The following is a 24,221-nucleotide window of genomic DNA, read 5'->3' as shown; positions in this document are numbered from 1 at the left end:
ATAGAGCCCCTGTGACGGAACTCAGTGCCGGAAATGAAAAACGCTAATGTGAAAGTACTTTAAAATATTAAGTTTAAATCCCCCCTTTCCCAATTTTACATATAAAATATATAAACAATAAATAAATAAACATATTACATAGCCTTTTTAGTCACCTTGTCACCCCAAAAAATAGCATAGGACTGTTCTATTATGGGCCGAATGTTTCATAAAATGCGAAATGCACACAGCTTTTTTTGTTGTTTTTTTTTTTTGCACGGTATTGAGTATCACAATACTTTTTTATGGTGACGAAAGCGAATCAAAATTTTGGTTTCAAAACAACCCTACGCCGATCTGATCGGCGTAGCGTTGTCACGATACCAAAATTTTGATTCAGTTTCGATTTGGCAACTAAAAATTTGATTTGGCTCCTAAATTTTTCAGTTCAGGAGCCAATGGCTACTTGGAATTTTTTTTTAGTCTGGAGCACTGTTCTGTGTGCCCGGCGCCCGCTCCCCTCCCTCCTCTCGGGGGCGGCAGCCTGCGGCTGTCCTGCCTACATGTGTGCCGTGCGGCGCTCAGGCCAAAGGAGGCGTCACTGACTGTCAGTGGGGCCGCGGCGGAGGGAGGCGAGGAGGCGGAGCTGCTCTGTCTGCTATGACCTGTAAAAGCTGCCCCTCCAGGCTGGCAGCAGAAGAACACAGTCACAGAGTAAACACTGAGGCACGACTTGTTGGAACTTGGCCGACCCTGCTGGACTCTAGTCTGGACTCTGGAGAAGACACCTTAAGGCAGAGCCAGCTGAGATTGGAGCCAGGACCAGACCGACCCCACTCCAGCCAGACCCCAGTGATATATCAGGTACCGACTTCAACATTGTCCCTCATCATGTCACCCCCCCCGATGGTGCAGACTCCAACATTGTCCCCCATTAGGGAGCATAATGGATGGGGGCTGACGGCTGTCATGGGGGGCATGATGGCTGACATGGGAGTAATGATGGATGGGTGCTGACGGCTGACATGGGCATGATGGATGGGGTGCTGACGGCTGACATGGGCATGATGGATGGGGTGCTGACATGGGGGGCTGACGGCTGACATAAGGTCATGATGGCTGACATGGGGGGCATGATGGATGGGGGCTGACGGCTGACATGGACATGATGGATGGAGTGCTGACATGGGGGGCTGATGGCTGACGGCTGACATGGGGTGCTGACGGCTGACATAGGGGCATGACGGCTGACATGGGGGGCATGATGGATGGGGGCTGACAGCTGACATGGGCATGATGGATGGGGTGCTGACGGCTGACATGGGGGGCATGATGGCTGACATGGGGGGCTGATGGCTGACATGGGGGGTAATGATGGATGGGGGCTGACATGGGCATGATGGGGTGCTGACGGCTGACATGGGCATGATGGATGGGGTGCTGACGGCTGACATGGGCATGATGGATGGGGTGCTGACGGCTGACATGGGCATGATGGATGGAGTGCTGACATGGGGGGCTGATGGCTGACGGCTGACATGGGGTGCTGACGGCTGACATAGGGGCATGACGGCTGACATGGGGGGCATGATGGATGGGGGCTGACAGCTGACATGGGCATGATGGATGGGGTGCTGACGGCTGACATGGGGGGCATGATGGCTGACATGGGGGGCTGATGGCTGACATGGGGGGTAATGATGGATGGGGGCTGACATGGGCATGATGGGGTGCTGATGGCTGACATGGGCATGATAGATGGGGTGCTGACGGCTGACATGGGCATGATGGATGGGGTGCTGACATGGGGGGCTGACGGCTGACATAAGGTCATGATGGCTGACATGGGGGGCATGATGGAGGGGGGCTGACGGCTGACATGGACATGATGGATGGAGGGCTGACATGGGGGGCTGATGGCTGACGGCTGACATGGGGTGCTGACGGCTGACATAGGGGCATGACGGCTGACATGGGGGGCATGATGGATGGGGGCTGACAGCTGACATGGGCATGATGGATGGGGTGCTGACGGCTGACATGGGGGGCATGATGGCTGACATGGGGGGCTGATGGCTGACATGGGGGGTAATGATGGATGGGGGCTGACATGGGCATGATGGGGTGCTGACGGCTGACATGGGCATGATGGATGGGGTGCTGACGGCTGACATGGGCATGATGGATGGGGTGCTGACGGCTGACATGGCATGATGGATGGGGTGCTGACGGCTGACATGGGCATGATAGATGGGGTGCTGACATGGGGGGCTGACGGCTGACATAGGGGCATGACGGCTGACATGGGGGCATGATGGATGGGGGCTGACATGGGCATGATGGATGGGGTGCTGACTGCTGATATAGGGGGCTGATCTGAGGTATGATTAACATTGGGGGTCTGATTGGTGGTCTGACCTGAGGTATAATGGAAAATATTGTTTCTGATTATACTCCTCTAAAACCTATGTGCATCTTATAGGGCGAAAAGTACAGTCCTCAAACCAGATCGAAGATATCAGGACCACACAGAGGAGAAGCCAGCTGCTGCAGACAGAACCAGGACCAGGTGAGCTGCGGGCGGGGCGGTGGGAGAAGGGGGTCACCGAGATGTAGCTTCGCTTGTGTTGCCAAAAAATCCTTGCACAGGCTCTGGTCACGTCCACGTGACAGGGCCGGTGCAAAGAGTCCCACAGTACCCGACCTATGTGGATACTTGCATGCACAATATTCTCAATAAAAACTTATTGAAACTAAAAACAGTGTACCATCCTATGTATTTTCGGTTTTAAAAATGTGGCTCTCAAAATAAATTTCAATCGTGGTTTTGGCGAGATTTGGCTCAGTTGAAAAAAAAGGTTGCCCACCACTGGTCTAGACCACAGCTCAGAAGTTTCTAGAGCCTGAGGAAGTGTCCAGAAGCTGAGAGAGACAGAGAAGCAAAGATCAGGAAAGCAAGAGGTACTCAGAAATACAGAGGAGGTACTTATTAAAGCTATAGCCAAGGATATAAAGCCAGAACTAGGTTAATGGGCCTTGGTGAAGATATGCTATATTCCAGGATCAGACAGAATTAGAGTGCAAGCTCCTGTGCTGCAAGTCCTGTGTTCAACACTCTGTAATCACCTTGCTGTAACTGAATTGCCTGCATCGACCGAATTGCAAAATCGACTGTATGCCAATGAACTGCGATTCCAATATTGTCTCTGCTTGAAAACTACTAAAGTTGGAGTTCTGTTTTAATACTACGTTTCCTCAATTTATTCCTGCATCCGCAAACGGCGTGCCACCGTTTACTTGGCACTGGCGCCACAAACTATTTCTACCTATACCTGCCCTTGCAGAGAGTCAGCTGTACCAGGTTAGTGTATATTGCACTACATCACCCAGAAACACCTATTACACACAACTTGAGTACGCTGCACCTCTCTTTTGGCGTCACGAACAGGATACGCACGCTTTCTAGTGCAAGAAGCGTGAACTTTGTGCCTTATACAGTTGCCCTGTGACCAAAGTGACAAATTGCCTGTTTATTGCAAGTGGACTTTGTGGACTGAAAATCATACCCAAAGTGTACCAAAAAACTCTAAAAAGCGCTGTGCAGTGTTGCGCTGCACAGAGGAAGAAAACCGCCGCATTGGAATGTGGTTTTGTGGACTTTTTGCAATCCTGCTTGCTGTCAGTGAATGGACAGCGTTTTGCTAAAGATGGCCACCGGCTGCCTGGAGTAAAGTTTCCCGCGCCGCTGAGGACTTTCGTGGGCGGATCCCTGCAAAGACACAGAGAGTCCCGTCCCTCTTGATCATCGCACCGCCGCGGCCCTGCTTCTCCTGCGTCATCGGGTGCTCAGGACGTCCGGAACCTCGCGAGACTGGACCTGCGCAAGCCCGGCGATACCGGTAAGCACTTGTAACCGGAGGGAAGGGGAGTGTACCGGCCTCTTTAGTCGCCAGCGGCCACCTCTCAATAGACTACCATGTCAGAGCCAGGAGTGCCTGAGCAGCCGGCCCCAGGAGAGCTTGCGGCTCCTGATCACCCTACAGCCCCTAGCATGATGCCCTTTACCATGCCTTATTATTTCGGGGCTCCATGGTTCCCTCGCTACAGGGGAGAGACCCATACCCTACGGGACTTTGAAGAAAAGTTGCTGGCACTATTCCGATTATACCCTATAAATGCCGACCAGCAAATGGAAATCATGCTGGCGCAACTGGAGGGGGCTGCCCGCAGGGAAGTGTTATCATGGCCTGCTACTGAGCGGAGTACTCTAGAACAGATCTTCACCCGCCTCAGAGCCACTTTTGAAACTAGGACTGCCTCAGAGATAAAGATGCACTTCTTTGGCAAGAGACAGAAGCCCGGTGAGTCCCTCCGTGACTATGCCCTATCACTTCAGGAGGCTTTAGGGGCTGTAATCCAGATAGATCCCAAAGAGGCTGATAACCGGGACCAGACCCTGAGGGAACAATTTATCAACGGGGTGTCTAGTGAACAAATAAGGACCCAGTTAAAGATGCTGTCCGCCCAGCACCCTAACAGTGCCTTTCTGGACTTTAAAGAACTGGCTATAAAAATTCTGGGGTCCACAGTATCTCCTGAGTTGAGCGCCCTATCTGAGTCATCAGCCTGCAAGCCAAAACCGCTTGTCACTAACCGAGCTGAGGCCGGCCAAGCTGTTCAAGTGTCAGCTACTGATACTATTGCCATGCTGACAGAGCAAGTAAATCACCTCACTAAAAGTCTAGAGAAGGTGTGCAGAAAAATAGAGGAGTGGGAAAAACCCATAATGACAGAAGAAGAGTTCCTGTCATCTCCTAGGCCGTTCCCACCTCCTTACCAAGAGACTCACCCCAGGGATCCTGGGAGGCGTAATAGAGGTCGCAAGAAGCCCGTGTGTACATACTGCAAAAAGCTGGGACACACAGAATCCACGTGCTGGCAGTTAAACGGGCAACCCCTGAGGCTGAGGACCACCCCTCGGGAGGTAGAACACTAGGTCCAGAGGATCCAAATTGGATGCCACGTTATGTAGGATACCATCCTAAAATCAATATAGAGATCAACGGGATCCCCTTTGAAGCCCTATTAGATACTGGGTCTCAGGTCACTACTATTCAGCTGCCTGCATTTGAAAAGTTCTGGGACACCAACCAGTTGACCCAACCGCCTGACTCCTGGGTGGAAATTATCGCCAGCAATGGCAAACCAGTAAAGGTTCATGGATACTGGGAACCCACCCTGCAGGTGGGAGAAGTAACCCTGCCTCAACAGGGAGTGATCGTAGTACAGGCCGGTGACAGAGGAGGACATCCTGTCATTCTAGGCACCAATGTCTTCAAAAACTGTTATTCAGAAATACTTGCTGTATTACATCAGACTTTGCCCACTGCTTCCTCTGCATCCAGGAGGGTGATTCAAAAGACTATCATTGTGTTAAGTGCCCAGCAGAGGTTTGCTAATGGGAAAGGAGAAATTTGTACTGCCAGGATCCGTGATATTAAGCCTGTGACTTTGCCTCCTAATTCTCAAACTCTTTTGTGGTGTCGTGCTGTCCTGGGAGTCGAAGGCCGAGATTATCCAGCCCTGGTGGAACCAATCCAGATGGAGGATTATCCTTATGTGAGAGCTGCCAAGTGCCTGGTGAACGTCTCCCAAGGTAAAGTACCTGTCCGTCTGATTAACCTGAGTAATCATCCTGTTGCGCTTACTAAGCATTGCCCTGTTGCCCAGCTGTCCCAGGTGTCCTTCCAAGACATCATTCATCTTCCAGTGACAGAAAAGCCGCCAGCTGCAGACAGCGGATGCTCGCCGGTGACCCAGCCACAAGTGCCCTGGTGGGAGGAGCTCCATGTCGGGGACGAGACTACCCCCCAACAACAACAAGAAGGGATTATACAGCTTGTCAAGGAGCACCACCAGGCCTTCAGTAAGCATGCCACTGATTATGGAGAGGTGAGTGCCATACAACACACTATACCTACTGGCTCTCATCCTCCTATCAAGGAGAGGTACAGACCTTTACCGCCTACTTCATATCAGACTGTAAAGGAAATGATCCAAGAGATGAAGGACTCTAATGTAATCCGGGACAGCCGAAGTCCGTGGGCTGCACCCCTGGTCCTTGTAAAGAAGAAGGACGGTGGTATCCGTTTCTGTGTGGATTATAGGAAAATTAATCAAATAACCCACAAAGATGCATACCCACTGCCACGCATTGAGGAGTCACTAACTGCTCTGGGCTCCTCTGCCTATTTCTCCACATTGGACTTGACCAGTGGCTACTGGCAAGTACCCATGGCCCCTGCAGATAGAGAAAAGACTGCCTTCACTACTCCCATGGGCCTGTTCGAATTCAATTGTATGCCGTTCGGGCTATGTAATGCCCCAGGAACTTTCCAGAGATTAATGGAGCGGTGTTTGGGTCACAAAAACTTCGAAACAGTGCTGCTGTATCTAGATGACGTCATTGTGTATTCAAAAACATATGAAGACCATCTGAAACATTTGGCAGAAGTATTTGAAATCCTTATCAAATATGGCTTGAAGGTAAAGCCATCCAAGTGTCACCTGCTCAAACCTGCAGTAAGATACCTGGGGCATGTGGTAAGCGGAGAGGGAGTGCAACCTGACCCTGATAAATTAGCAGCTGTCCGTAATTGGCCGGTTCCTACTACTGTCAAAGAGGTGAGGAGTTTCCTGGGTTTTGCCGGCTACTATAGACGTTTTATCCCCCATTTTGCTCAAATAGCTGATCCTATCCAGGAGCTCTTGAGGGGGCAACCCAAAAAGAGTCCTAGAACTCCTGTGCCCATTGAGTGGAATGAGAAAATTGAGATAGCGTTCCAATTGCTAAAAAAGAAACTGACCGAGCCTCCAGTGTTAGGTTATCCAGATTATAGCAAGCCCTTCCATCTCTATACTGATGCTAGCAAGCGAGGCCTGGGAGCTGTGTTAGCCCAGATCCAAGAGGGAAAAGAGAGTGATAGCATATGCAAGCCGCTCCCTGAAAGGAGCTGAGAAAAATGACCAGAATTATAGTTCCTTCAAACTAGAGTTCCTGGCATTAGTGTGGGCGGTGACAGAAAAATTCAAGGATTATCTAGCCACCACCCCGTTCATTGCATTCACTGACAATAACCCTCTGGCACATCTAAACACAGCTAAGTTGGGGGCCTTGGAGCAGAGATGGGCCTCTCGCCTTGCCAACTATAATTTCTCTGTAAAGTATCGTGCTGGACGTACTAATGATAACGCTGATGCTTTATCCAGGCTTCCCACAGAGACAGCTCCTGATGATGTGCGAGATGCTTGGGAAGATGTAGAGATGCCGGCTTTCTATAACAAATTTGCTCAACAGGATCAGGCTCAAGCTACCAATAACAGAGCTGCAGTTCCTTCACCCTCCAGTAGGCCTGAACCTAAAGAAGAAAGGTGGGTGAAACTACAGTCTGAAAGTAGAGTGCTGGGTGAGTTGTTGGACTTCATTACTAGTGGCAGAGCCCCTGAGAGGATCCGGCGTAAGAGTGCAGATCCTGAGCTCATCAAATTGTGGAGACAGCGCCATCAACTCTTCATACAAAAGGGCCTATTGCTACGGAGAAGCCTCGACCCAGTGTCCAACGAGAGAGTACACCAGATTCTCATACCCCGACGAGATGCAGGTATGGTGTTGGAGATGTACCACAATCAATCCGGTCACTTTGGGGTCCAAAAGACTGAAGCTACTATTCGCCAGCGGTTTTACTGGGTAGGCATGAGAGAAGACATGGAGAAGTGGTGTCGAGAGTGTGTAGCCTGTGCCTTGAAACGAAGTGAGCACCATGATCAGAGGGCACCACTGAGACCCATTGTAAGTACCCGTCCTCTTGAACTTGTCGCCATCGACCATGTGAAACTGGAGCCTAGTCGCTCAGGGTATGCTTATGCCATGACTATTATTGACCATTTCACAAAGTTTGTTGTAGCAGTGCCTGTGAGAGACCAGACAGCCAAGACTACAGCCGAAATGTTCTGGAAGCACTTTCTCCTGCCCTATGGATGTCCAGAAAAGATCCTCACCGATCAAGGACCTGCTTTTGAGTCCCATCTGTTCCATGAACTGTGCCGCTTACACAACTGTAAGAAGATCCGGACGACGGCCTACCATCCTCAAGGTAACGGATTATGTGAAAAAATGAATCAGACCTTGATAGAGATGCTGAGGGCCGTGCCTCCTGAAAACAGAGGAGATTGGCCCAGTCTGTTGCCACAGCTCATGTTCACATACAATCATACCATACATTGTTCCACCGGGTATACCCCTTTTTACTTGATGTTTGGGCGCCAAGGGACATTGCCTGCTGATCATTCATTGGACATACATGTGCCTGATTGCATTAACCCATTACCTAACACCGACTGGGTTGCTGAGCACCAAAGGCGATTAGATGCAGCCAAAGCCATTGTTCAGGAACGTATGGACCTTGCTAGAGACCGACAGCAGAGAGACTATGATCAGGCAGCCCATGCAGAACCCTTGACCATAGGGGCCGTGGTATGGTTAAAGAATAACCGTCGTACCAGCAAATTGGACAGTAAGTGGGAGCGAAGTCCCTATGTTGTCACTGCAATCCCAAATGTTGGAACTCACACTTATGAGATCACCCGGGAAGACAAGGGATCCCAAATTGTACACCGAAACCGGTTGAAGCTCTGCCTGACACCAGAACCTAGTGCCGAGAGTTCCGGATCTGAATATCCTGTGTCAGAGTCAGCAATACCGCCCGAGGATCCTATGCAGGCTGTCAGTAATCTCAGGTATGACGCTGATCCCATGCATTGGCTTCTGACACCGTGGTTGAACTTGCTGGTGCCTGCTCCAGCACCTACTGTAGTTTCACCTCCAGAAGAGCCGGTTCAAGATGCCCTGGATCCAGTTCCCCCTGTAGTGGATATTGTTGTTCCTGTTGTTCCAGTTGTTCCTGACCGAGGTCTCACGGATGGAGACCCTCCTGTTGCTCCTCTCCCTTCTACCTCGTTGCTAAGGGAAGAGGAGACCCCTGTGTTGAGAAGGTCTACCCGGATGACCAGGGGACGCCCGCCAGTCCGTTTAGGAGACTTTGATTATTCTGGTGGTGTCTCCTCCCAAACAGTTGCCACGGGCAATACCTTACTTGACATTTGTGCGCAAGAATGGACTCCTCCACGTGAGCCCTTGCCTGTGATACACCCACGGGAAACTCCTGGGTAGTTCCGTTATTTTGCTGTTCTATCATGGACTTATTCATTGTCATGGACTATCCTGGTTATAATGTTACGCTGTGCCAGGTCAGCGCCCCCGTTCCATTCACTATCCTGAGAGAAGAGAACGACGCCCCTTGTCACTACCCTTCACTTTTGCCAATTGGACCTGATGTAAATGTAAATGCAGATGAATTACATGTATGTATGCCTGCATGTCTCTATTTTCTATTTCAGGTAGAGATTCCAGTTGGGCGACCCATGATGGAGTACGAGGTCGTACTCAGCTTAAAGCAGTGGGGTATGTAGTGTACGGGGACTGTAATACCCGTCACTACCAAAGTGTCACTTGGTGTGCTGTCGTCCCTCCTTAGTTATGGAGAAGTTGGTATATGTCAGTTTTATAAAATGTCATGTAATGCAATGCTATGTGTTTCCCTGTTGCTGTGAAACTTGCATGTACAGGCCTGCAGGGGTGTCATTCCAGCTTCTGGTCACTAGAGGGAGCTAGAGAGCCCTAGTTTATATAAGGCCAGACAGGGAAGCAAAAGTCAGTCTAGACCACAGCTCAGAAGTTTCTAGAGCCTGAGGAAGTGTCCAGAAGCTGAGAGAGACAGAGAAGCAAAGATCAGGAAAGCAAGAGGTACTCAGAAATACAGAGGAGGTACTTATAAAGCTATAGCCAAGGATATAAAGCCAGAACTAGGTTAATGGGCCTTGGTGAAGATATGCTATATTCCAGGATCAGACAGAATTAGAGTGCAAGCTCCTGTGCTGCAAGTCCTGTGTTCAACACTCTGTAATCACCTTGCTGTAACTGAATTGCCTGCATCGACCGAATTGCAAAATCGACTGTATGCCAAAGAAACTGCGATTCCAATATTGTCTCTGCTTGAAAACTACTAAAGTTGGAGTTCTGTTTTAATACTACGTTTCCTCAATTTATTCCTGCATCCGCAAACGGCGTGCCACCGTTTACTTGGCACTGGCGCCACGAACTATTTCTACCTATACCTGCCCTTGCAGAGAGTCAGCTGTACCAGGTTAGTGTATATTGCACTACATCACCCAGAAACACCTATTACACACAACTTGAGTACGCTGCACTTGAACCCCACTGCCCGAGTGCTCCCCCTGCCCCCTCATATATGAGCTCCATATGCTGCCCCTCACAAGTTCTGGTTCTCCAGCAGCACATCCTACCTCACTCTCCATCTTGCAGGCAGGCACAGCCCCTCCTCCTCCTTCCACAAGCTGCTGCTGCCGTCAGGGTTTGTCATGTGACTATGAAGGAGCATGTGACCAGTGATGTCACAGACCTCCTTCTAACAACTACATTCTAGCATAGGATCGATCAGCTACCGAAACAACTCCATCTACCCTGTTCTGAGTTCTGGGGGCCGCTTACCCCAGCAGTGCACATGGCGAAAATTGTCTGCATTGCTGGGGTAAGCTGCCCTAGAATTCAAAACAGGCAGGACACAGCTGCAGGAGTGAGCGGGCACAGTGGGCCCCCCCAGGAGCAGGGGGCCCCGGCACTTGCCCGGGTTTGCCGGGTGGTGGCTCCGACCCTGCATGCCCCCTTACTCTGCTGCGACATGAGCCAGAAACATTTAGGCCTCTGCCACTCCCCTGTTCAAGGCCTGGCACTTCTCTGTCTGACATACTGTTAGATCAAATAAGTAAATAAAAAGGAAATTAATATATCAAAGAAAGGGCTGGGCACGCTCTATATCTGGAGTGAGTGGTACTTTATTGCATAAAATCTAGTGATTATAATTAATACTCCTAAAATTACAATTAAATCAGTAACATGTCTGGCCAGAGTAAAACGTAACAAGCAATAACTTAGACCATGCTAAAACAATCCTAAACAGATTTCTCCTATAAAACTTATTTGTTAGTTTTCAATCCAATGTCCAGAATTTCACATAAATAATCGCATGATTTTAGAATGACATTAAATATTCGAGATTCTCCTATAGAACTTGTTTGTTAATATTTTGATATTCGAATATACTGTAAGACATTTCTCGATTTGTTCACTAACAGACTATAAATTATATAAGAAAATTCGGAGCAATCTCGAATATTTCACGATTATTTATGTAAAATTCTGGACACTGGATCAAAATATTAACAAACAAGTTCTAAAGGAAAATCTCGAATATTTAATGTCATTTTAAAATCATGCGATTATTTATTTATGTGAAATTCTGGACATTGGATTGAAAACTAACAAATAAGTTTTACAGGAGAAATCTGTTTAGGATTGTTTTAGCATGGTCTAAGTTATTGCTTGTTACGTTTTAGTCTGGCCAGACATGTTATTGATTTAATTGTAATTTTAGGAGTATTAATTATAAATCACTAGATTTTATGCAATAAAGTACCACTCACTCCAGATATAGAGAGTGCCCAGCCCTTTCTTTGATATATTAGTTTAGCTTATAGATTGGGTGAATCTGTTGGCTGAGAGCACCCATCCGGGGAACCTCACACAGCAGTGCGGCCTAATTTTGATTTTATTCAAATCCCACTTTTAAAAAGGATATTAAAACACCCAAAAGTGTCTATAATTTTCTCACTTCACCACACAACGGCTAACAAGCCCTTTTTTTTCCACTAATACACACCAAAGAAGGCTTTAGAACATATAACTGCACAGCTGAACAGCAAATAGGCCCTTACTTTTTTCCACTTATACACGCCACAAAAGGCTTTAGAACTGCACCGATGAATGGCAAATATATAATTTATTTGCCACTAATACACGCCAAAAAGGGCTGTTATTTTCTTACTTGACCACACAACGGCTAATAAGCCCTTTTTTTCCACTAATACAAGCCAAAAAATGCTTTAGAACATATAACTGCACCGCACAAGGGCAAATAAGACGTAGAAATATTTCCTTGTAATAAACCCTGTTAATGGCTGTATCAAACAGCACTTGCACCCCAATAACAAGAACAGTTTGCTGGAATTACAGAGCTGTATAATGGCAATTTGGATCCCCAGTCAGTGCAGCAAGGTGTAATAGGATTGTTCCTATTACCCAGGCTGTAACCTCCCAGACTAAACCCTGTTCTGCTTCAATACTGTGGAATGATTCCTCCCTATCCTTTCCCTGAACTTCTATACAGCAAAATAAGTTTTAAAGTCTTTTCTACCACTGTCCCTAGCGCCTGCTGACGTCTCTCCCTACACTAAGTACACTGGAAAAATGGCTGAATCCAAGATGGCTGAGACTATTTATAGGGCTGTGACATCACAGGGCTGTCTGGCTGCTGATTGGCTGCATGCATGGCATTGTGGGTGATCCCTCATTCCCAGAGTTACTTGCTCCTAACACGTGCAGCAGCCATTTTAGGAAAAAATGTGATTCGTTACCACGAAGTGTGAGGAAATTTGGATTCGGTGCAAAACAAATTCTGATATTTGGATCGAATTCCACTTCGTCAACTTCGATTCGCTCATCTCTACATGTAATTATAAATGATTAATCTGCTCTACAAATGACACCATGCAGATCTGTGTTCCTGGGATTTGTGGGAAATTCCAACAAAGTGAATGAATTCAGAAACTGATCTGCAATATGATATATACAGTGGATATAAAAAGTCCACACACCCCTGTTAAAATGTCAGGTTTCTGTGCTGTAAAAAAAATGAGACAAAGATAAATCATTTCAGAACTTTTTCCACCTTTAATGTGACCTATAAACTGTACAACTCAATTGAAAAACAAACTGAAATCTGCTGGAGGGAAGAAAACAAAACAAAAAAAAAATAATGTGGTTGCATAAGTGTGCACACCCGCTTATAACTGGGAATGTAGCCGTGTTCAGAATTAAGCAATCACATTCAAAATCATGTTAAATAGGAGTCAGCATACACCTGCCATCATGTAAACTGCTTCTGATTAACCCCAGATAAAGCTCAGCTGCTCTAGTTGCATCCCACAGCAAAAGCCACGGTCCATCAGAGGGATCTCATTGTTAGAAGGTATCAGTCAGGAGAAGGGGACAAAAGAATTTCCAAGGCATTAGATCTACCATGGAACACAGTAAAGACAGTCATCATCAAGTGGAGAAAATATGGCACAACAGTGACATTACCAAGAACTGGACGTCCCTCCAAAATTGATGAAAAGACGAGAAGAAAACTGGTCTGGGAGGGACCAAGAGGCCTACAGCAACATTAAAGGAGCTGCAGGAATATCTGGCAAGTACTGGCTGTGTGGTACATGTGATAACAATCTCCTGTATTCTTCATATGTCTGGGCTATGGGGTAGAGTGGCAAGACAAAAGACTTCTCTTACCAAGAAAAACATCCAAGCCAGGCTACATTTTGCAAAAACACATCTGAAGACTCCCAAAAGCATGTGGAAAAGGTGTTATGGTCTGATGAAACCAAGGTTGAACGTTTTGGTCATAATTCCAAAAGATATGTTTGGCGCAAAAACAACACTGCACATCACCAAAAGAACACCATCCCCACAGTGAAGCATGGTGGTGGTGGCAGCATCATGCCAAGGGGCTGTTTTTCTTCAGCTGGAACTGGGGCCTTAGTTAAGCTAGAGGGAATGATGAACAGTTCCAAATACCAGTCAATATTGGCACAAAGCTAGAAAGCTGAACATGAAGAGGAACTTCATCAACAAAGGAATGGCTTCACCAGAAGATTAAAGTTTTGGAATGGCCCAGCCAGAACCCAGACCTGAATCCGATTGAAAATCTGTGGGGTGATCTGAAGAGGGCTGTGCACAGGAGATGCCCTCGCAATCTGACAGATTTGGAGTGTTTTTGCAAAGAAGAGTGGTCAAATCTTGGCAAGTCAAAATGTGCCATGCTGATAGACTCATACCCAAAAAGACTGAGTGCTGTAATAAAATCAAAAGGTACTTCAACAAAGCATTAGTTTAAGGGTGTGCAACCATATTATTTTATTTTTATATTTTTTTCTTCCCTCTACCAAATTGAAAAACAAACTGAAATCTTTTGAGTTGTACAGTTTATAGGTCACAATAAAAGGTGGAAAAAGTTCTGAAATGATTTATCTTTGTCTCATTTTTTTTTTACATCACAGAAACCTGACATTTTAACAGGGGTGTGTACACTTTTTATATCCACTGTATATGCATGCACAGTAGGTATTACTAATATACTAATGGTTGACTACAATATACAAGATATGTAGAATCAGTTATATAATTTCTGGCAAGAACCTTTGTAGGACTCGCCTACTCTGAGAAAGGAAATACAGCCCTGATCAAAAGTTTAAGACCATTTGAAAAATGGCAAAAAATCATATTTAGCATGGCTGGATCTTAACAAGGTTCCAAGTAGAGCTTCAACATGCAACAAGAAGAAATGAGAGTGAGACAAAACATTTTTTGAGCATTCAATTAATAGAAAATAACGATTAAACTGAAACAAGCTGTTTTTCAGCTGATCAAAAGTTTAGGACCACATGCCTTTAAAAGGCCAAATCTGTGCAAAGATGTGGATTCATTGTCATTTTCTGTCAGGTAGTCACACGTTGTGATGGCAAAGGAAAAAAAACTCTCCCTTTTTGAACGTGGTCGGGTTGTTGAACTGCATAAGCAGGGTCTCTCACAGCGCGCCATGGCTGCTGAGGTGGGACGCAGTAAGATAGTCATTTGGAATTTCTTAAATGATCCTGAGGGTTATGGAACAAAAAAGTCAAGTGGAAGACCCAAAAAAATTTCACCAGCACTGAGACGGAGGATCCAATTGGCTGTCCGTCAAGACACTGGACGATCCTCGACCCAAATTAAGGCCCTTACTGGTGCTGACTGCAGCCCCATAACCATGAGACGGCATCTGAGACTGAAGGGCTTCAAAAACAAAAAACGTCTTCAAAGACCTCGTCTCCTTGAACGCCACAGAACTGCTCGTTTGGACTTTGCAAGAGAGCACCAAACATGGGACATTGAAAGGTGGAAGAAAGTTTTATTCTCTGATGAGCATTTTTTTTACCTTGATGGTCCTGATGGTTTCCAACATTACTGGCATGACAAGCAGATCCCACCTGAGATGTTTTCTATGGTCACAGTGGAGGGGGCGCCATAATGGTCTGGGGTCCTTTTTCCTTCAGTGGAACAATTGAGCTTCAGGAAGTGTAGGGGCGTCAAACGGCCGCTGGCTATGTCCAGATGTTGCAGAGAGCATTCCTCATGACTGAGGGCCCTCGTCTGTGTGGTAACGACTGGGTTTTTCAACAGGACAACGCTACAGTACACAATGCCCGCAGGACAAGGGACTTCTTCCAGGAGAATAACATCACTCTTTTGGCCCATCCTGCGTGTTCCCCTGATCTAAATCCAATTGAGAACCTTTGGGGATGGATGGCAAGGGAAGTTTACAAAAATGGACAACAGTTCCAGACAGTAGATGGCCTTCGTGCGGCCGTCTTCACCACTTGGAGAAATGTTCCCACTCACCTCATGGAAACGCTTGCATCAAGCATGCCGAAACTAATTTTTGAAGTGATAAACAATAACGGCGGAGCTACTCATTACTGAGTTCATGTTTGGAAGTTGGATTTCTGTTTTGGGGGGGGGTTTAGGTATTTTTTGGAGGTGTGGTCCTAAACTTTTGATCAGCTGAAAAACAGCCTGTTTCAGTTTATTCGTTGTTTTCATTAAATTGAATGCTCAAAAAATGTTCTGTCTCACTCCCATTTCTTCTTGTTGCATGTTGAAGCTCTACTTGGAACCTTGTTAAGATCCAGCCATGCTAAATATGTTTTTTTGCCATTTTTCAAGTGGTCTTAAACTTTTAATCAGGACTGTAGGAATCATTGTTATAGCAGTATTATGGTAACTGTTGTTTAGAGGGCCTAGTTCGGGTTGGTAAAATGTGGCAAATTACTGGGGAGCCCATTTTGATTGTTGTGATGTGCCCCCATCTCTGCTGTGCCTTTACCTTTGAGCCCTAATTTTCAAGTCTCATACTCTCCACTGTTGATATCCCAACTGCAAATCTTTGGGGCTTATGGAATCCATTTTTCCTACTGTATCTTTGCCCAGTATCTTTAAAACGTATTGCTATTCATCCAATTCCCTGCCTATTACACTTTGGTTTTCATTTGGTTAAAGGGGTTTTCAAAATTCTGATATTGATGACCTACTCTCAGGATAGGTCATCAATATAAGATCGGTAGGGGTCTGACGCCCTGCACCCTGGCAGATCAGCTATTGAAGAGACCTTAGCACTTCGGTGGGATAGCGGTTGTGCTTGGTATTGCAGCTCAGACGCATTAAATTGAATGGGACTGAGCTGTTCGTAGACCAATGAATGTGAGGTCACTGGCCTAGAAAGAGACTGAAGCGTTCACTGGACACTTCAAACAGCTGATCGGAGGTGACAAGCACTGTGCTGCCTGGGCTTTTCTCTGGTTTTTGTTCTCAAAGGGAAATTGGTGACATGGTAAGAGTAGTGGTTGACTACAGTATATAACAAGAAGAATCAGGTTGTCTACAGGTGAAATGTTCTCCAAGTACCATCGATGAGAAGCATGAAAAGGGAAAATCAACTCTAATGATGATAATATGTTGTTACAATTCTGGCTCGCTACTAAAGAACAGAAGTTCAAGACTTTTGGAGGCCATGCTGGGTTGAAAAACCAACAAGGCAAAACCAATATCTATGGAACTTTTGTATAAATGGAGTCGACACGCATTTTCGTTGTGGAACATCAAGGCATCACATACTGATGACAGCTTGACGTGACTGTGAATACATCTCTGCTTCTTCGAAAGAATGTTACAAAGGTTCAAAGGTAGTGAATGAAAATAGAAAAACATTTTACATGGAGTATAACTGACAGACAGCAAAAGCATAGCAATTTCTTCAACTCTTATCAGTATGTATGACCCTAGGAGAACTGAAGCATTTCAGCTGCGCTTTCAGCAGATGCCTTCTTCTATTGTACTGTGGAGTGCATGAAAATCCTCAAATTATAATGTACAACAACAAAATCTACACAATTCAACTTACCCGTTTTCAACAAATATGTATGTAATGCATGGTTTTGCTACTACATTACATTAAATGTGCTTCTTTCTTGGAAACCCAAGGAAAATGGCCATTAGTCAGGTGGATGAATGGTAGATCAGTGGGTCTTATGGATAAGGTGCCCACCAGTTATTGGGGAAGCCCAGCTAATGAGGGTTTACACTCATTTTTGCTTTTTCTAGTGTTATACTGGGTTAAAAAAAAACACACAAATGAAAGTTAAATTGAGATCAAGCATAGACTTCAACCACCGTTGGGACCAAGCCATTTACCATGTCCTAGTTGGTGTGACCCCAGCAAAAAAGACGCTTCACAAACCCTTTAAACAACCTCATACAATACAACTCATATCCAGACTGAGCAGAACTATTTCATCCAGAAACTTCTTTTTGATGAAGATCAATCCATTAAAATTTGTAGAAAAACATATCTCCAGATATATGGTTATTTGCTTAAAGCTAGCCCCTCTTCTCGTAGACGACATGGCTATAAATCTCCCGATGACTATTTTATAACACTAGCCAGCTGTGCTTGCTGTTCTAAGCTAAGAGTTCAGCATGAAGATATTGATGACTCTATCAGTATGAAATCCATCACCCGCTCTCCTAAGTGTAACTCGGAAAATATCTATATGATGATAATAGTTGTCACACATCACCAGTAGACGTGGAGAGCATTTAAAGAGATTGGAGATGGTATCTTAGCTTTTTAGTGAAAAATTGTAGATTTACAGTCGGCTGCCATCATGTTGTTTGTTATTTTAGTATTTTTATTTCTTGATCTTTGGCTTGATTGTATGGACAGCATGGTGGGTTACTGGCTAAAGCGGCAATGGAACAACAAGTTCACCATATGCATGGAGATAATGGTGGGGGGAGTGGATTTATCATTAGCTTCACGCTTGTTTTGGGCTTAACAAGGACCTGTCCCCTCTCCTGACAGGTCTGTTTTAGTAACTACTTTTATTCCCCATGTAATATCAATTCTGGAGCATCTATTCTTATGACTATGTTGTGTCCTTCTCTTATTATTCCTGCTAGAAGTCATAAATAGATTACTAGCAGGGTTTAATGAAGGTCCAGATGGAAGTAACTAGTTCGGGGTGACTCCCTGCACAGTCTACTACAAGAAAATTTAGACTAGCATATTCATATACATAGTCACAGGTGCATATCCATCAAGCAAACATGGTTGATAAAAAAAAAAAATGTCTGCACAACTTTACACACACAAACAATAGAGCTGAGAAATGGGGTTTATTCTAAATTAAAAGTGGTATTATACCTACTATAAATGGCAAAATGGAAGCGCTTAGCGCACATTTTTGATTAAACGTGTGTCGGGCCCATCTACCAGGCATCAAGGTGGCTTCCGCAGACGGGTACCCAACACTAATATACCACCTCTTGCACTGCCCTGAAAATGTAGACTTAGGTAAGTCCAAGAGAGGCGGTAAATTTGTGTTAGGTACCCGTCTGCGGAAGCCACCTTGACACCTGGTAGATGGGCCCGACACACGTTTGATCAAAAATGTGCGCTAAGAGCTTCCATTTTGCCATTTATAGTAGGTATAAGACCACTTTAAATTAGAATGATCCCCATTTCTCAGCTCTATTGTTTGTATGTGTAAAGTTGTGCAGCCATTTTTTTTTTATCATCCCTGCACAGTCCGACGCTATTGACCCCACTCTCCCTAATGGTTACACCCGGGTGGACCTTTATTGCAGACTGCTGGCAATGCACTAATAAACCTCTACTAGAAATTGAAGAATGATGGCACAACATAGTCACAAAAATTGATGCACCAGAGTTGTTATTACATAGGGAATGCAAATAGTTGACAAGTCCTCTTTAAGCAAAAAAAAGCAGGCCGTTGGTAAATCACCACCACCATTATCGCCATGAATATGTTGAACTCATGGGCACATTGCAGTAAGCCACCATGCTGCCCATACAGTTATGGTAACAGAGTAGCTTGCTGTGCTACGCTGATTGCTTAGCTCTTGTTCACTGCTATGGGAGATACAGAAACAGCGTTGTACTTCCATAAATATGCCTCCCCTGGCGGGCGCTTACTATCCCATTTTAGGCCATAAAAGCCCAAGATAGGACAACACTTTAATGATCCATAGTTGATAAATCTGTCATGAGCGGGTGCTAGTTCATCACATTATGATGCATACATCTGTCATAACGATCTTGTGGGCACTGCCCTGAGTACCCTCAAGATTGCAGGAAATGCCTAAAGATGCCTTCTCAGCCAATCACTAAGCACAGCAGTGATCCGCCTCCGCCAGTTATTTGCTGGGCGAGGCTTTCCTGGCATTTCCTGTGTGTTGAGCCAGAACCAGGAAGTGGAGAGCAGTGGGGACCAGGTATTCAATGGAGGTGGGGGGTTAGTGAGGAGGGTAATTATAGCTCGTTTATTTTTAATTTTTAACCCAACTCTGAGCCATACATATTTAAAAAAATATATATATATACACTCATCTAAAGAATTATTAGGAACACCTGTTCTATTTCTCATTAATGCAATTATCTAGTCAACCAATCACATGGCAGTTGCTTCAATGCATTTAGGCTGGGTTCACACCAGAGCGTTCTGAAAGGAGCGCTCTGTATGCGCGATTGTACGGGCGTTTACAAGCGCGCATACAGAGACAAGCAAACACACATTGTCGCGCGTTCCCGAAAGTCTATGTACGGGAACGCGCGACAAACGCCCGAAAAAACGCTCATGCACTTGTTTGAGCGTCGGGCGTTTTACAGCGGGATCGTACGCGCTGTAAAACGCCCAGGTGAGAACCATTCCCATAGGGAAGCATTGGTTTCTCCTTGTTGAGCGTTTTACAGCGCGTAGGAACGTGCTGTAAAACGCTCAGGTGTGAACCCAGCCTTAGGGCTGTGCCCCTGGTCAAGACAATCTCCTGAACTCCAAACTGAATGTCAGAATGGGAAAGAAAAGTAATTTAAGCAATTTTGAGCGTGGCATGGTTGTTGGTGGCAGACGGGCCGGTCTGAGTATTTCACAATCTGCTCAGTTACTGGGATTTTCACGCACAACCATTTCTAGGGTTTACAAAGAATGGTGTGAAAAGGGAAAAACATCCAGTATGCGGCAGTCCTGTGGGCAAAAATGCCTTGTGGATGCTAGAGGTCAGAGGAGAATGGGCCGACTGATTCAAGCTGATAGAAGAGCAATGTTGACTGAAATAACCACTCGTTACAACCGAGGTATGCAGCAAAGCATTTGTGAAGCCACAACACGCACAACCTTGAGGCGGATGGGCTACAACAGCAGAAGACCCCACCGGGTACCACTCATCTCCACTACAAATAGGAAAAAGAGGCTACAATTTGCAGTTCTGAAGGCAAAAGGGGGTCCAACACCGTATTAGATGGTGTTCCTAATAATTCTTTAGGTGAGTGTATATACCACTGGACAACCCCTTTCAGGTTGCACAATCTTGCCTCCTATTTAAGCAGTTGCTACGGCTGGACTGTGACTGCTGTGGGGTGTGTAGCATTGCACAGCACTACTATCGTTAGAGATGACCAAAGTTCTTAAAAATTTGCTTTGTAGCAAATTACTTAGTCACGAAGAACATTTATTTGTAAGTAGTGGGTGCAATGACGGGGAACAGCGACTGCGCCTCCCCATCATTGAACCGCTCAGATGCCGCGTTCATTGCTGATCGTGGCATCTGAGATGAATATTAAGGGCTTTCAGGGGTTGATCAGTTTAAAAAAATAATTAATTGTACTTACCTCACTTACCTTTCAGCGCGAAAAGGCTGCCACAGCCATCTTGCTTGTGAATCCAGCGTGAAATCTCACACGGTGCATGATGACATCATCACGCTGGCGGGCATGGTGACATCATAAGTCACTGTGTACGAGATTGCACGCGGGATCTTCAGGCAAGATGGCCACGGTGGCCCCTTCGCGCTCAAATGGATGAGGAGAGTATGATTTTTCAGGTAAAACTGATTCGTTACAACGAAGCACAAGGAGATTAGGCTGAGCGCTAAATCGAATTTTCCCTGAAATTCGGATCAAAGTCCACTTTGGATACTTTGCTCAACATTAACTATGGGTTATGTCTGGTACTGTAATTAGCTACAGCTCAGCCCTATTCGCTCATCTCTGCTTTAGTATTGCTATTTGGCATGAAAAATTGGTAAAAATCCAAAATCTGAAATATTAATTTCTAAAATGTATTGTATACCAATTCTAGCAAATTAAAATCCAAATTCTATTTAACCAGCAAGGGAACAAAATAAGAACCTGTGTTATTTTTATTATGAGGCGCGGAGAAGGCACAGATGTTGCTGCCCTAAGGGGCATTCTTAATATTCAGACAGTAAAATCTCCCTTTCCCATCAATCCTATTTCATTAGCATTTGACCGTTGCTCCCTGCTCTTTATACAGCCTTTTATCACTATTGTATTCTCACTATAGTTTACCAACCTATAACGTAAATCTGCTCCTATTGATTACATTCCATAATGAAGGGACAATTTATTTTTCCAAAAGCTTCCACGCAACAGCCGTGTGCTAATATATGCAGCCTTCCTGTGCCCTGTAATAGAAGCTGTTGAGTTAGCCGAGAGTGTGCCAGACAATCTCCATGTCTCGTACAAGAACGCCGTCTATGCATTATTCTCTCGCAGCTTTCAACAAGATTCCTTTTGGGGAAACCCAACGCAATTTGAAGTTTACAAAAGCCATGAGCTTCAGTCTAAAACTTTTTACGGCACCATAAAGAAGCCAGAAAATAGCACTTTATAGACCCGACGTATCAGAGCTAGTATGCCCAATGAGTATTTTCCGGACGTGGCTTTAAATTTCTTTTTATAGACAATGGCTTCTACTTAAAGGGTGTTTCCATGTGATATATTTACACAGAGGCAATCAGCATCCTGGTTTAACTGGAGCTTTGAGGTGATTGAAAGGGCTAGTTCTAGTGTGAGGAACGGGGAGCACTCGAGTAATGACGAGCTGGAAAGACAAATGCAGGTTCCCCTCTGTGAATCCACCATAAGTGCAAGCTGCTAAAGAGGTTGTAAAAGACCCAACAGGTCCCACAGACCCACCTTAGGAGAAAGTGTGTAATATATTTATCATTCTGAAGTTGCATTGATCAGACTCTCTGGGGGAACCCGGTCATGTGATGTTCCTCTTCTTAAAATCTTCCTTTAGCAAGTTTCCAGCATCCTAGACTGAGGAGTCACATACAAATCAAGGGCCAAAAAGATTATTATATAAGGTCTGACTAACTGAACCCCTTACATGCCACCTTATCCATGTATCTAAATACTATGGCAAAATAAAAGGTACACTTGGCAAGTTAGGGTACATGCCAGCAGATTGGCATCTGCCCTCCTATGCTAATTAAACCTTTGATCAAGCCTACACTGCAGCATTGGACAACTTTAGCTATCCTCATATTTTTGCAGAACTTACTACCCTACTGTGCACTGTGTACTGGCAGAAGGCAGAGTGACACGCACCATGCCAATCACATATCCTGCCAACTGGCATCCAACTATGCCCCTGGGCCAATGCACTCTGGATTGAAAAGCTCTACGCTTATCAACCTAAAGCTAGAGTACAGGATGGATCCGCTGTTCCTGTCTAGCTCCTGAGCCCATGGGCGTCCGCATGGGGGGGGGGAGTGCCCCCCCCCCCGGAAATCGGGGCACAGGGAGATGAACGCTTCCATTGTAGAAGCGTTCATCTCCATAGTCATCTGTATCGCCGTCGTCAGGACAGCGATACAGATGACTGTGCTGAGGCAGGGGAGGGAGAGGTGTGTCCCTTTCCCTTCCTCTGATAGGCTGCAGGCACTAGGCCGGCAGCCTACCAGAGGCCGGCGCAGGCGGCGCGATGACGTCATCTCGCCGCCTGAGCCATACAGCGCGGGACACAGGCCGGAAGAGGCCTGCATCGCATCGCTGCCAAGGAGGTAAGTATAAGTGTTTATTTTTTTTGTGTACAATACTGGTGGCTACTGGCACATAATGGCGGTCTCTGGCTACTGGCACATAACGGGGGGGGCGGTCATTACTGGCACATAATGGGGGGGCTGTCATTACTGGCACATGATGGGGGGGCTGTTATTACTGGCACATGATGGGGGGGCTATTACTGGCACATGATGGGGGGCTGTCATTACTGGCACATAACGGGGGGGGCTGTCATTACTGGCACATAACGCACATAACGGGGGGGGGGCTGTCATTACTAGCACATAACGGGGGGGCTGTCATTACTGGCACATAATGGGGGGGCTGTCATTACTGGCACATAATGGGGGGGCTGTCATTACTGGCACATAATGGGGGTCTGTCATTACTGGCACATAATGGGGGTCTGTCATTACTGGCACATAATGGGGGTCTGTCATTACTGGCACATAATGGGGGGCTGTCCTTACTGGCACATAATGGGGGGCTGTCCTTACTGGCACATAATGGGGGCTGTCATTACTGGCACAAGGGGGGGCTGTCATTACTGGCACATGATGGGGGTGCTGTTATTACTGGCACATGATGGGGGGCTGTTATTACTGGCACATGATGGGGGGCTGTTATAACTGGCACATGATGGGGGGCTGTTATTACTGGCACATGATGGGGGGCTATTACTGGCACATGATGGGGGGGCTGTTATTACTGGCACATGATGGGGGGCTATTACTGACACATTATTGGGGACATTATTGGGGGCACTATAGGGGCATCTACTGAGGCCACAAAGAAGGGGTGTTTTATATGGGGGGCTCTGTACAGTACTATGAGGAAGGGGGGAGAGGAGTACTATGGGGTCATCTGCGGGGGGCACTAAGAAGGGGTATTTTATACTTGCAAATTATGGGGGACACTGAGGGCATCTACTGGGGCATTTTATACTGGTACATTATGGGGGGCACTAGGAGGAAGGGGGGAGAGGAGCACTATGGAGGCATTTCTGGGGGC

Source organism: Bufo bufo, chromosome 11 (genome assembly GCF_905171765.1).
Source record: "Bufo bufo chromosome 11, aBufBuf1.1, whole genome shotgun sequence".
In the NCBI taxonomy this organism is placed as follows: Eukaryota; Metazoa; Chordata; class Amphibia; order Anura; family Bufonidae; genus Bufo; species Bufo bufo.
Note: the sequence above shows the minus strand (reverse complement) of the source record.